We start from the raw sequence: 13,237 nt of genomic DNA on the forward strand, positions 1-13,237 counted from the left end.
AGGGCCTAAAGAGCGGATTCCTAGTGTCCATCTTCCGTATGTTCAGGGGACCATGGATAAGATTGCGAGGGTTCTTAAGAAGCATAATGTCCCCGCAACTTTTATACCTCTCAACACCATTCGTAAATCCCTCAGATCTGTAAAGGATCCCATCGACCCTAAGGACATGAAAGGGGTTTATATTATTCCTTGTTCTTGTGGGACCCCCTATATTGGTGAGACTGGTCGCTCCATTAATCAAAGGATTAGTGAGCACGCAGCTGACCTCAAGCATATGAGAACTAAGTCTTCCGCTTTAGCAGAGCATGTGGAGAAAACCAATCATCATGTCTGCATCAAGGAGGCTAGTGTGATTGCTAGAGTGTCGCAATTCCATCACCGGAAATTTAGGGAAGCCCTGGAGATTGAAAAAGACTGAACAATCTCAATAGAGAGGATGGCTGGAAGATCAGTAGTTGCTGGATCCCAGCCCTCTCCTCCTAGTCGTTTTCTTTCTTTTCCACCCTTATTTCATCGATATATTAATTTTTTATATGGTAATTTATTTATTTATTATTATTATATTTATTTATTTATTTTATTTATTTTTATTTATTTATTTTTATTTTTAATTTATATGTAAAAACTTTTTGACTATTAATTTAAACTTAATTTATCTACAGAAATTAATTTAAATCTATTTTAATTAATTAATTTAAACTTTAATATGGTAAAATTATTATTATTATTATTATTATTTTTTGGGTATCAATTTAAACTTAATTTACATAAAGTGAATTTTAAAATTAATCTATTTTAATATACTAATTTTTTTTATTTTTTTTTATTTTTTAGTTTTACCATTAAATAGACCTTGAATTAATTTTTATATTTCCAACCCTTGAATTCTCTAATTTTTTTTGACAAATATTTATATTACTAACTAATATTTTTATCTAACAATTTAAAATTAATTTTATTAATTAATATATTTGAAATTATTTATGTATTTATTTATGTTATTATTAGTATTATTAATTTTACTTTATTAATATATTTGAAATTAATATATTTTATGTTTTACTTATTATATTATATTAATTTATTCTATATTAATAACCGAATATATATATATATATATATATATATATATATCCCCTTATCATGGTCAAACTAGCCGTTATAACTGACTAATATTTTTATTTAACAGTTAAAAATTAATTTTATTCTTATTCTTGTTAATTAATATATTTGAAATTATTTATTTATTTATTATTATTATTTAATGATTTACTAATTTTACCTATTCTAGTATACATTTCTAACAATTTTTAAATTAATTTAGGTTTATTAATATATTTAAAATTAATTGATTTGTAATTAATTTATTTTATGATTTACTTATTATATTAATTTATTCTATATTAATAACTGAAATTTGCTTTATATAAATAAAATAAATAAATAATATAAATTAATATAATACCTCTTATCATGGTCAAACTAGCCGTTATCGGGTCAAATCTAGCTGTTGTTTTTTTAGCTGTTACCTCATCGGGAAATCTGAGTCAGTGGATATGCTGCCCTATCTATTTAAAGTGCATAGCCAGAGCTGCTCATTCAACTTGTCTTGACGATGAACCACACTGGTTGGTTCGAAACGCGTCGACAAAAATTTCTCCATGTGATTTTCGCCGAAGAATTCTTCAAAAATTTGATATGGATCACAGAAGTCTCAATTCAATAATTAACTCCTTTTAATGTTTAAGGAAACAATTTGATTTTTTGAGAGTCTTGTAAATAATCATAAGTTCCACATAAGACTTCAAATTCAAATAAAAAGGTTTCATGATCTTCACTTTTTAATCCATGAAAATTTGGGAGGACAAAAGGTGAGATATTTTTCATTGTGGCATCTGTTTCTTCATCAACTATAGGGAATCCAAAAGAATTATCAACTTCCCTATTTCCTCTACCTCCTCCATTATTTCCTCTACCTTCTCCATTATTTCCTCTACCTCTTCCTCTACCTCCTCCTCCTCCAAATAGTGAAAATTCTCCATCCTCTCCTTCTTCTTCTCTTCCTGCCATTATAGTTTCTTCAGAGTTAATATAAGATTCAACCTGCAAGGTTAATTTCTCTTCCTCTGGTTCCTCTATCAATGGTATGTGGAAGAAAGGTTCTACTTCTCCCTCTCCACTAGGTATTCTTAATTCTTCAACTAAAATATGTTCCCCTGTAGAGGTGAAAAAGGCTACTCCTTCTGTTGGAGATCCAAGATTTTCTTCCTCTAGGACTGCCTCAGTAGATGAAGTAGGAGATCCTCTTGATTGGATTTATGACCTTAGAACTTCAGGAGGTCTATGGCTAGGAATATGAGTTTGAGATGGAGGTGTATCTCTTCTTAGTCTTGGTGGAGTAAGTGGTGTTGTAGGAATTAAACTCCTGCCTCTAGCTATGAATCTACCCCTAGAGTCTCTTTCTCTATGCATATCATTTTTTTTGGATGTAAGAGATGAAGTTACCTAATTACACTTCCCGACAACGGTGCCAAAATGTTTAGTCAATTTAGTGTCCTAAATTGCTTGCATAATTTATCAACCGAGGTTTGTAAACTGATGAAGTGTGATGCACTATATGTGCTTAGTTAACCTTTCCCTTACTTTGTTGTTTTGTATTTTATGTTTGTTTTGGGGGTTTCTGTTCTTTGATGTCTAAGAATGTACAACCTAAAACTATGAGAAAATTTAAGTGGATCTAATGTTCTTTGATGTCTAAGAATGTACAACCTAAAACTATGAGAAAATTTAAGTGGATATAATGAATTTTAAAGGAAAGGAAAGGTTCCTAAGTTAATCTAATTTCCTAAAATGGACCAAGAACTATTGGCTAGTTAGAACCTAATAAGAAAACAAAGCATTTATCTTATCTTATGATTAGTCCTAATCCATGGATCTAATTCTTAAAACCAAGAGTGATACTGATGCAGAAGGTAACTCAGTAAGTGCATTCATTTAAACATTCAACCATTCAATTTTGGAATATGATGAAATCAATCTCTTTGAAATGATTTTTTGGAATATCAATGATGCAAATAAGTAAGGACCTAAAACCAGAAAAAAAAGGTAAAAGCTTGTAAAACTAAAAATTTACTGAGTAAATTCAATCACTGTATGAATTAGATATTTAACCAATTAAGTTAGGGTCATCATCATTTTGAAATGGTTTTTTTGAAAACATCCATTAACACAGTTAATTGAAAATTCTATTCTAAGAAAATGAATAACAAAACAGTAAGAAAACTAAGCAACTTTCTATTCTTATTACTTCAATCTTAATTTAGTTTGGAAACAAAGTCATTTTTCCATGAAATATCTTAGAAGAACAAGGCTGCACAGTTGTGATTTTATCCTTACACTATTGGTTAAAAATTGAAATGAAATATCATTCTAAATTAGAAAACAAACTTGTTGAAAATAGAGTAATATAAATTAAACTGAAAAAAAAACAAGTGAAAAACCTCCTTTACTGCAGGGGCCCTCTGCAACTGATGTGGATGGAACGCTAGCTAGTTAAGGATGCACTTTAAACCATCATTGACAACATGAAGTTTGTATTATGAACAAAACGAAGTATGAATACAGAGTATCAACAAAAACCCTGAACTTAATGTAATTCCTTCTAACTACTCCTTGGTTCCATGCAACCAATATTAATAGTAAAATAACATAATTTTTTATGAGAAAAACTTGCTACAGGTGGCTAATTCAAATTAAATTTAACATGAATGTTTATGAGAAAAACTTGCTACAAGTGGCTTAATTTGAATTGTAATAGGACTGTTGAACTTCTGATTAGCTACAGGTGGTTAATTTGAATTAAATCTTCAACATAACTGTTAGACTCTTGATTAGCTACGAAAGAGCAAATCAAGAGTCCTACTGCTTCTAGATAACGTATTTCGACTCCATCTTTGACCATGACCTTAGGCTTGCTTTTTTATCGATCTAGACTGAGTGAATAGGATAGAATCCACGTGGAGATGATTCTAGAAATGCCCATGTGGCCCAGTTCTTCATTTCACACCTGGAACCTCCCAAACCATGAGAGTAGCTACGAAATCCATAGTTAGTTGTAGAATAGGCTGCGTTCTGTATCTAATTTTCAAAAATCTATTAAAATAGCAAGAACATGAAAATATAATATGGTGATAATTTTAATGCTTTCCCTAAGAAAGAACCTAGCATTTATCATTGATTGGATCTGTAGTCTTATGAGAAAATGAGAGAAAAAGGTGAGAAAAAAATGTCAAGGAGAGGGTAATTCTGAGGTTCAACAACGATCAACAACAATGCTCACCTTGTCTGCTCCATGCCAGCTACTGGGATGGATTCATAACTTGTATGGGTGCAATTTCATTTGTCTGTGCATGTTCCGCCCCCTGCTATACCTATTCCTACTACAAACCATTCTCTCGTCTATGTTGGGTTGTGTTATATTCTTTCCACGTAGTTAACAGGGGTTTGAGGGGCACCCATAACCCTACTTTATGGGGTCCAGGGCAGCACCCTGGAAAATTTTGGTTTTGGACCCTATGTTAGGTTGGGTGGACCCACCTATGGTTTTGTGCATGATTTTCTCACATGTTTTTTTTTGACGCAATGGTTTTCGGTCCATGGTATTGGATGCTTCAGCATGTATAAATATGTATTATAACATTGAAAGGAACATAATGAAAAAATCAAGCTGGTAGTCCAGGTTTTGGGATCCATGGTAAAATCTCTGTGTATATGTGTTTTATGTGTTATGCTCTCGCATTGTTTATTTTCTGTGTTTTAGAATTAATATGCAGGTAATTTTTGTACGGGGTTAAAACCTACATTTGGTATTAGAGCTATTTTGGCTTCAAGGGGATGCCTTTGTTGCTGAGGGGTTTCACTCGGGCTTGTGGTAGACCCTGTTCAGTGGGAGATATGCAAGATCGAATCTGGTGGTGAAAGAAAATGGCGAGCAGCAGAAAGATAGAGATCGAGAAATTTAATGGTCAGAGTTTTGAGTTGTGGAAACTCAAGATGGAGGATCTGTTGTTGGATAAAGACCAGTGGATCATGGTAGATCCAGGTACTAAACCAACGGGAGTGTCCGATGAAGAATGGAAGAAGTTGGATCAGAAGGCAAAGAGCACAATACGATTGTGTGTCTTAGATTCAGTATTGCTGAATGTATCAGGGGAAGCTACGGCGAAGGCTTTGTGGGACAAGTTAGGGACTTTGTACCAATCTAAGTCTCTGGTTAATAAACTGGTCCTGCGGAAAAAGTTGTATAACTTGAGGATGAAAGATGGAGACTCGGTGACAGAGCATCTGAATGCATTTAATACCGTGGTAAGTCAGTTAGCATCTGTTGATATTAAAATTTCAGATGAAGATAAGTGCATCTGTTTGTTGTGTTTTCTACCAAATTCGTGGGATAGTCTGGTTATTGCAATAGGTAGCAAAGCAACTGCCTTGCATTTTGATGAAATAGTCTCATCCTTGCTGACGAAGGAGATGACATGGAAAAATATGGAGAGCCAAAATGGTGATGCCTTGTCTGTACGAGGGCGGACCCAAAACAAAAACAAAAATAAGTCATCGAGTGGGAGATCTAAATCTAAGGGGAGATCTAAATCTCCAGGAAAACTTGTAAAGGTGGTGTGCTGGAAATGTGGAAAGGAAGGGCACTACAAAAGGGACTATAAATCTAAAGCTCCTAACAAAGGAAAGGGATCTGATGAGGCTCCTTCTACAGAGGCAAAAACCACCTCAGATGAAGGTGGGGATGTGTACTTGGCTTCTTCAAGTACACATGTAGATCATGAGGCATGGTTGATTGACTCAGGTGCATCCTTTCAGTTCACTCCCCATAGAGAGTGGTTCTGCGAGTATGAGAAATATGATGGTGGTGATGTGTTCTTGGGGGATGACAGGAAGGCTAGAATCATTGGTTGTGGAAAAGTAAAGTTGAAGTTGCAAGGTGGAAGGATTAGAACACTTCCGGGTGTTCTACATATTCCTGCATTGGCCAGAAATCTTATTTTTATAAGCAAGCTGGATGATGCAGGTGTAAAAACAGTGTTCAAGAAGGATACCTGCTATGACAAGATTAGTTCGAGAAAGAAGGCAGCCTGAAAGGTATAGTCCATCTGCTTTCTGTTCAAATTTTGCTTTATCTATTACTGACGATGATCCCAGAACTGTGAAGGAAGTAGTAGATTTAGAGGATGGAAAACTCTGGAAAGAGGCCATGGTTGATGAAATGGTATCTTTTCACAAAAATGACGCTTGGGATCTGGTGGAATTTCCAGCTGGAAGGAAACCCATTGGAAACAAATGGGTGTTCAAAAATAAGATAAATGCAGAAGGAAAAGTGGAGAAATACAAAGCTTGGTTGGTAGCAAAAGGTTATTCTGAGGTGTTGGGAATTGATTTTATTGATATTTATTCTCCTGTTGCCAAGGTAACTTCTATTAGATTACTTTTATCTGTTGTTGCTACTTTTGATTTTGAGGTAGAACAGATGGATGTGAAGACAACATTTCTTCACGGGGATCTGGAAGAGGAAATCTACATGAAGTAACCTGAAGGCTTTGCTATGAAGGGTAAGAAAGAACTGGTATGCAAGTTAAAGAAGTCTCTGTATGGGTTAAAACAGTCACCAAGGATGTGGTATCAGAAATTTGATACATTTATACGGGGACTTGGCTTCACCAGAAGCAAAGAAGATCATTGTGTGTATTTTAAATTAATTGGTGACTGTGTTATTTATCTGGTCTTGTATGTGGATGATATGTTGCTGGTTGGAAATGACAAAGAAGTTATCCCAGATTTGAAGACCCAATTGTCCTCCAAATTCGACATGAAAGATCTTGGTGCTGCAAACTATATTTTTGGCATGGAAATTAAAAGAGATCGGGCAAAGAGGAAGCTCTGGTTAAACCAGAGGAAGTATGTCGAGACAATATTGCAGAGGTTTAATATGCAGGATAGTAAACCGGTGAAGGTTCCTATTCCTGTAGGTGTGAGGTTATCTGCTGAATAGTGTCCCAAGACACAAGAAGAGGGAGAGGACATGTCCCATGTTCCATATGTAAGTGCAGTCGGTAGCCTGATGTATGCAATGGTCTGTACTAGACTAGACATTGCACATGTAGTGGGAGTATTGAGCAGGTTTATGTCAAAACCAGGGAAGGAGAACTAGATAGCAGTGAAGCGGGTTTTCAGGTATTTGCGTGGCACTAGTGATTATGGTTTGTGCTACCAAGGAAGACCAGGATTGGATAGAGTGTTGGATATTCATGGCTTTGTTGATGCAGATTGGGCTGGAGATCTGGATCATAGAAGATCTACAAGTGGGTATGTGATTAACCTATTTGGAGGTGCAGTCAGTTGGATGAGTAAGAAACAATCTGTAGTGGCACTGTCAACTACAAAGGCAGAATACATGGCAGCCAATCATGCAAGCAAGGAAGCAGTTTTATTGCAGAGATTGTGTTCAAGTATGGGGTTAGTACAGGAAGCTATAAGGATAGACTATGACAGCCAAAGTGCAATTTTCTTGGCAAAGAACCCTGCATATCATTCAAAGACAAAGCATATTGATGTTCAATATCACTTTGTGAGGGATACGATAGAAGACAAAAAGGTGTTGCTGGTAAAGGTGGACACTTTGAAGAATACTACAGATGCATTGACAAAATCTGTGAGCTCTGAGAAGTTTTCTTGGTGTAGAGAGACAATGGGCATTTCAAGGCTGGAAAAATGATTAAGCTCTCTTGTGGCCCCTTGTGGAAAGAAAAAAACAAGTGGGAGAATGTTGGGTTGTGTTATATTCTTTCCACGTAGTTAACAGGGGGTTTGAGGGGCACCCGTAACCCCACTTTATGGGGTCTGGGGCAGCGCCCCGAAAAATTTTGGTTTTGGGCCCTATGTTAGGTTGGGCGGACCCACCTATGGTTTTGTGCATGATTTTCGCACATGTTTTTTTGGACATGATGGTTTTCAGTCCATGATATTGGACGCGATGGTTTTCGGTCCATGGCATTGGATGCTTCGGCATGTATAAATATGTATTATAACATTGAAAGGAACATAATGAAAAAATCAAGTTGGTAGTCCCAGTTTTGGGATCCAGGGGAAAATCTCTGTGTATATGTGTTTTATGTGTTATGCTCTCGCATTGTTTATTTTCTGTGTTTTAGAATTCGTATGCAGGTAATTTCTGTATGGGGTTAAAACCTACAGTCAATGCAACACATGTTCTTCCTTGAGTTGTTGCTTCAACACATGCAACTCCTTCTCTGTTCCTTTCTCTGCCTTCGCGTGATCTTCATGTTGCGTGTCACTTCATATCCTCAACCTCCAAAGCTGCTTTCGTCATGAGTGGATCTGATTTAAGCTTGTTGCTTTCCTCTGCCCCTATGATGTCAACAACCTTCCTATTACATTCATCGCGCGTAGGTGTGTTGCCTTCTACTGTTGTTGATGGTGTTGCTCGTTTTCATGCCCTTTCCATTGATCTTGATATCCTTTTCCATGAACAAATTAATGTCTTCGTGGATAGGCAATTTCATGGACAATTGATCGATTGCATCCCCAGTTGCGCTCTTAACAGTGTCTTTGACTCTGCTCTCTTGGAAGCTGTTGTAGTTATGCTGTAGAGAGATAGATGAACACCTGTGATGCCTGGAGACATAGAAACACTCATGGCAAGAAATATGTTAGTAAAAAAGCAAAACAAACTTGAGGACTGACTTGCAACATACCTGTGTGATTGAATGTGAAAGTTTCACAATTATCACCGAGAGGTCAGGAGACTGATTGCCAAAACTGTGCAAGGCACAGTCCAGGCTATCAGGAGGCTGACTGACTACTGGAACTATGGAATGCACAGTTAGCCTAGCCTGCTGAGGATTGAAACTGTGCAATGCACAATTTTAGTCAGCAGTGACATGCAACCAGCAAACTGCATTGTGCAGTTTCTAAGGCCAGCGAGAAACTGCCTCTAAGAATTGAACAATGCAAGTCTAGAGGTCAGTTCTTGGCAAAGCTTGTGTGATTTCTGGAGGAAGGGAGAGCCTTCACTTCTAGTAATGCGAAGTGCTAGCCAAGCAAGGCACGGTCCGGGCCAAGGCAACCCAGTCCGCCGACAGGTGACTGAAAACATGAGAAGTCTGAATGGATGGTGAGATGAGTGAAAACAAGAGAGAATGATCATTCATGCAAAAAGCAAGTGTAGGATTCAAAAAATGGGAAAGCATGCATGTGTGTAAAGTGAGACGCCGCCTCGGTGATCATTCATGCAAAATAGTGTCATGCATGCTACAACAATGAGATGTGAGTGAAAAATGAAATGGTTGTTACACAAAAATATCGTCACCATGATTATTTGCAGTTAGTATGGGTCTATCATCACTTGTACTGTCCTCCTAAGCAAGTCTCAGGCCTCAGATCTTCAAGTCAAGCTTTGAAATTGAGGGAAAGACATTGAAAATTAATAAAACTCTGGTTCCGCACTTTCTCTCACTATTGCCTGTGGTCCCACATCTTTTGTTTACAAAAACTGCAGACCTGCCCGCTCTGTCCCTAAAGGTGTGGGTGCGGACCCCTGTGAAAGTCAAAAAGGCGCAAGTTTATTCTAAAAAACTCACTTTGGGTTAATTCTAGATGATTCTAGAAGGAATTTTGACGTGGATTGGTCACTCTTAGGTGGTTCATGCATCCCAAAAGAGAAGGAGCTAATCCCTTGATGAGAGGAGCTATCCCTTTGAAGGAGGGCTTTATCCCTTTGAAGGAGGACCTAGTAACTTCCCTCCATTGCACTATAAATTCAGGCATTGGGCTGGTTTCTAGAAAGGTTAGAAGCTGAATATTTTTGAGGGTAAATGCTGGTGAAATTAAGTCTTCCTATTTGAGCTTAAGAGGAGAGATCACATACCTTTTTGGCTTCATTTGGAAGAGAGTGAAATTTTTCAAAGTAGAGGAGACTTCTTGCTGGACCCTGGGAGGAGCTTGTACAGCGTCAAGGCACAGGTTGTAAAGTTCTTCTTCTTTTGAATTAATACAATCAAACTCATTTTTCTCAACAAATTGTCTCATGTTATTTGTTTCATGAATTCCTTGATTTTCATGTTAAATGTGTTTTATGATATTCGCTTTTCAGGTGCTTTTTAATTTGTTTTCTTGTTTGTGTTTGCAGATTCGCAACAAAGGAGCTCATTTGGATTGAAGGAGCGAAGGCTTCCACAAACTTGCGTTGGACCTAAGGTAGGCCCTAAAACACTTGTTTGCCTTTGTTTATAAAAGCATATTTAGAGAAAGATAGTGTGTGATTGGTTTGCTTGTCATTAGGTCTTCTTTAGATTCTAGGAAGGTCTATCTTGTCCGCAAGATCAACTTATTCTGTGTGACAAAATTGCGACCATACTGGGGACTTGATTTTTTCCTTGTTTTTACTTTGACCTGAGAAACTGTGTTTTTGTTTCTGTTTTTGGCCTGTTGTGTGTGGAATTGGGTAGAGTTTGTAGATCCAGGGTTATTTTTCGTTTTTCATAGCTTTGGGAGAGGACCGCACCCTAGCCTTTTGACATAGTGCGTACCTATCCGCACCTTTGCTTTTAGCACAGAGCGGTACCGCACCTGTGTTAACTGTGGGCCTGCGGACCCTGTCAAAATTTTGAAAAACCTAAGATTTCCTCTGTTAGTTAGCTTAGTTTTTGTTTAGAAGTTATTATCCACTGCCCAGACTTGCATATAACCTGTCAGAAGCTTTCCTTAGGTTGATTTCATTGGTGTTAGGGTTTTAGGTGAAATTCCTAGGAGTTTTGCTTGTTGGGTTTGTTTTTCGTTTTGGTCTTGTAGTAGCTCTGAGCTTAGAAGCTGTAGGGACCTCAGATAACCTTGGTGTCTACCAGCCTTCTTATGAGTCTGACCATTTATGAAATCTACCCTTGTTGAGGAATCCGCTTTGTGTTTTCTCTTTACAAAACTTCGAAAAGCTTATGTTTAAAAGTTTGGATTTTCATTTTTAAAAAGAAAACAAAATTGGTTGTTTTTGACTGATTTGTGATTCTGCATAAATTGGTCCTTAGCTTACATCTAGCTAAGTAAAACATCCTTAAAAAAGACATCTTGTAGGCTTTGACTTCAAATAGGTTTTTATAATTTATAGATCTCAAAGTTAGTCATTTCCATAGTTTTGAGTGTTTTATAAAAATAAAAAAATCTCTTTTGGAAAAAGTTTGTTTTTTGTAGTGGTTGAGTGCTTTGAAACGAAAAAGGGAAATTTTTGTGAAATAACTAGTTGTCTCATTTTGCGTGCATTGGAAAGGACAAAAGCTCTTCTTTTAATTTGTTTGTTAAGAAGGATTTGTGTTTACAAAGTATTTGCATTCTCAAACTCTTTCTTAGCTAGAAGTTCATCGAAGAGAAAAGATTGTTTAAATCATCTTAGGTGCATTTTTAGTGATTTTGAGTCGAGTCTTCATACCACGAGTTTCATCTCCGCACCTTTTGACTTAAACAAAAACCAATAAAAAATAACGCTTAAAGTAAAATTCATCTAGCAACATTTTTATTTCTAGGGCTCTGATACACCAACTTAGCTTAGGCTAGTGTCTTGGAGTAGGAGAGTAATTAACTCTCCAAGACAGTAAAAACAAACAAGTAGCTGTATCTTGTGGTAGGGAAGAAATCCAATTGTTGCATTTATGCTCTGGGAAAGCTCTTCTTAAAGGAGAAGCACGAGATCGTGTCTGAACCAGTGTGGGAATCAATCCTTACTCATTGGGAACGACGCCAGATATTCACGTATTAAAAACGGTAAACCTCGGATTAACCATTGTCGAGGAGCCTGGGGTCACTTGTTGGTAAACCTTGGATTATGTCAATGAGCCTTCAAGGGGATTGAGCTTGCTATCTGCCCTTGCGTGCGTATCGGATCGTAGACTGTTCCACCAGGTATATTTGTTTCAGTTGGTAACCTTAGTGGCCATATTCTTTAGAATTCTTCCTGAGGTGACAGTGGTGGGAAGATCCCACTGTACCTGGAGCAGACGTCGGCTAGACTCACTTGGATTTTCTGGGGGGTTCTCTTCACTTGAGATGGTTAAGTGGAGGAACTTGTGCCAGTCTATTCATTAAGCAGGTTGCCGGGGTAACTGTTCCAACTGCCATTTCTGTATTGAACTCTGCGACGTTGGATTTCATCACCAACTAGTGTTTTCAGTACGGAAAGTTACTGTTTGTGTGTGTTTGATCTCCTAGATTCTTTAGGCATGTGATTCAAATTTGTTTGGTTCTTTAGAGGCTTTAGGTGGTTTTCATTGAGATTTTACTTTGTTTGCGTGTGAAGTAGTTAAAAGTTTTTAACCGTGGCTGAATTACCGAGGAAGTCCCGTAGACTTCGGGGCCAACCTCCTGAGTTTTCACCGAGCCAGCTTGAAGGTTTAAAAGTCCTCGTAACTCCTAAAGACAGTAGAGTTGGGTCACCTGAAGAAGGAGAGTCTTCTTTGGTAGTACATCCTGATTTTCAAGCTTTAGTAGCAGATTATAATCCACAATCAGTGTCTGTTTCTGAAGTTACTGGTAGCTTTTCATCTACTAGTGATATAGGTGAGGAACCTGAAATATCTGAACCTGAAAGTGAATTTGCTGCTACTCCGACATCGGGGTTTGCTTCTCCAGCTTCTAGTGGTCCTGGTTCACCTAGGGTAGAAAGAGTAATCACCCAAGATCTTCCTTTTGGACTTATAGCTATCGAAGAACTAGCTACTCCGGAAGAAGAAGTAGGCATCCCTATCCCTGAAAATCAACCTTTTATTGAGCTAAGGGAGCATGAATCAATCTTTTACAGTCCACCTAGGAGCAGTACTTGGTATCTTTCTTTGACTAATTTCTTAGAAAACCCAGGGTTAAGTTTTTCACCACCTCGTGTTCCTTATCACCCAACACCTAGAGGTTACTATCCTCCATTAAATATGTTAAGACAGTCGTCCATGTTTACTCAATCACCCGAATCCTTTTTGTACGGCGGTCCTTCTGTTCCCTCTGGGTATCAGTCACTTTCTGGTACTTTTTCGGGAGCATCTCCTCAACCCATTGAACAAGGGTTATTAACTGGAAGAAATGGTACTAAGCCGTTGAGCGTAGAAGATATTCTCATGATGACAGGTTCTATTCCCAATCCTCAACCTCAAGGTGGCCAGTTACCGCCTGGGGG

Source organism: Pinus tabuliformis, chromosome 2_1, assembly GCF_031772625.1.
Source record: "Pinus tabuliformis cultivar Carrire ecotype Pingquan chromosome 2_1, CPIR1, whole genome shotgun sequence".
Classification (NCBI taxonomy): Eukaryota; Viridiplantae; Streptophyta; class Pinopsida; order Pinales; family Pinaceae; genus Pinus; species Pinus tabuliformis.